Genomic DNA, 2,584 nt, shown 5'->3' with positions numbered 1-2,584 from the left:
GCAGAAGAAAGAAAAGGCTCCTCCTCCTCTTCTTCATCATCCTCCTCTTCCTCCCAGCTGTATTACAATCTACTGACCATCCTGAACCTGATCCCCACTATTATTAGAGCTGACAAAACCAGGGACACTGTGCAAATGTGTGTGTGCATGCGTGCGTGCGTGTGTGAGATACCAGAGGACAGAATAGCCCACCAAATAACCTTGAAGCTTGTTTGTTCATACACACACACACACACACAAAGACGCACACACACAAACAAACAGACACAGACACACAGACACACACACACACACACACTCTCAGCTGTGTGATACTTCACCTGAATTAAAGAGAGAGTATGTCAAGTCTTTATCTAAACCCACAAGGTTGTTATTTTTAAGACACTTTGAAGACACAAAGCAAAGTACTCTATATTCAAGACCAAAATATATAATGTCAAAGCAAATTATAATTATATTAAACATCATTCTCATTGAGAATATCAGCAGCTTTAAACGAACAAAAAACAGTAACTAAAGGTCATTAAGTCTGCAGTTTGACCTTGTATTTACCAGCATTTACTTTTGCTCATTTTTTGAACCACAGGTGAAGAAAGTGTATGTACTGATGTCAAACTTTTGAATGCTTAGGTACTTTCTGATACCACATTTTAAAACAATACAATCTATGTTACTTTAATGGTATGGAAAAGAACCAAAGCTTTTAAAAACTACCTGTTTTTCATAAGACTGGTGCATATAGGAGAGGAATGAATCCATCAAAAGTTGCAAGAAAACAAACGGCCCCAGAACATTGCCAACGTATTTTTGCAATTTAAACAGTGCACAGGAATTTGTCTGCAATTTTTGATAATTACTCCAGAAAATAACGAGTCATAAAAAGAGTGGGAACAAAAGGGACAATGAAAGTACACTTATTTAAAGCTGACAAAACTGTTGATAAAAGGATAACGTGTTATTTTAGTGTTGTGGATAGCACAAAAAATTACAGAACTAGACTTTAAGAAGTTAACCAGGACAGAGACACAACAATTATTTTCCATCATTTAGACAGCTGCACATATCATGTGACTATCAGCATCGGCTAATAATATGTGTTAACACTGACAGAAATTAAATAGTCAAGCAATATTGCCAATTTTCCCATGCCTTCCTTCCAATTTTCCTTTTTTCACCTTGAGCTTTGGTATATCTTAAAATGTATTTTGCTGTGTTTTGTGTTTAGAAGGGAATACACGATGAAATGACCAAACAAAAGAATAACAGATTGAGTAATCATTAACAATAGTAATCGTTAGTTGCAATTCTACTCTGACAAATGTCACTTTTTAATAAAATCTCTACAACCAAGCTTCTTTATTTGCAACAATTGCCTTGCAGGAATAGAAAAGAAATCAACAGGGATGACTATTTATTCAAGTGTTTTTTTCCAAAAGCATGTTATTCTTTGTTCCTGCTTAGACATTTGTTTACATATGTGAGGTCTAACAAGCAGATGTGGTAGAAAGGAACAAAAGGGACTGAATGCACCACCTCTTGTGAAGAAGAAGAAGCCATATATACAGCCAAAATATTAGTAGTAAAAATGTCAAGCAGATGAAGCGGGAAGTAATAAGATAAAGGTGTTCCTGATGTTTTTTTGCGCAGTCTGTATTGCACACCAAGTAAGAACAACCTGCATCTGCTTTTTTGCAGCACCCACGTGCCTGCTGTCATAGTTAGCATTCCAATGTCATGAATGTAAGTCGGTTAAAGTACACAATGCTGCTTCACCAATGTGAATGGCCAGCACCATTCTGGATGTTCATCACATCCATTATGAGTACCTGATATATTTGTAAAAAAAAAAGTTTGAGAAAAAGGAGATGATCTTTCTTTGAACTCTAAAGGCCATTTTACCCATGTTATAAAGAGATAAATAAAATGCTCCTCCAAATAAAAGCTACTGGTAAAAAAACACTAATGACAACAATATCAAAAAAAGGTTAAAACAAATATCTTCAGCCTTAAAATCAATACGTTCTCCAAAGTTCAAACTATGCAATGTGAAAAAGGAAACTATGCATATCTGTGAAAATGCTGAGGTCAGACTAGTCAAGATCAACACGCATACACTTAAAATACCAGAAATAGTTTTTATTTATCAGTGATGACAAAGATACATCAGTTCATAATGTATGATGAGGTTTTAGATGCTTATACATTTGCAAATAGTTTTGGGTTTATTTATGTTTGTAGACATCTCTCTAAAATGCCACAGGAGCATCAACAGTGACTTCTGTGTGTTTTAAGTTAAATGGCTTGTAGGCTAATATTAGCTCATCACTTATAAAAGCCTGGTTAGCTTAGCATCATTGACAGGGCCAATTCCATGCGCCGCCGGTCATGCAGAGCATCCCCTGCTTCAGACTTTTCCATTGAGTTTAGTTTGACCGTTTTAGTTCTTTATATTATGAGTGTTTTGACGGCTAGCGAAACTGGCTAAAGTAGCTGAGGTTTCTTGCATCGCGAGATCTCCTCGCCAAACCCCATTCATAATTCTGCCAGTTTAACACGGTCTTTAAGAGTGGCAAGGCAAACTAGG

This window comes from Labrus mixtus, chromosome 19 (genome assembly GCF_963584025.1).
Source record: "Labrus mixtus chromosome 19, fLabMix1.1, whole genome shotgun sequence".
In the NCBI taxonomy this organism is placed as follows: domain Eukaryota; kingdom Metazoa; phylum Chordata; class Actinopteri; order Labriformes; family Labridae; genus Labrus; species Labrus mixtus.
The sequence above is the reverse complement of the archived record's forward strand: the minus strand, read 5'-3'. Positions refer to the sequence as shown.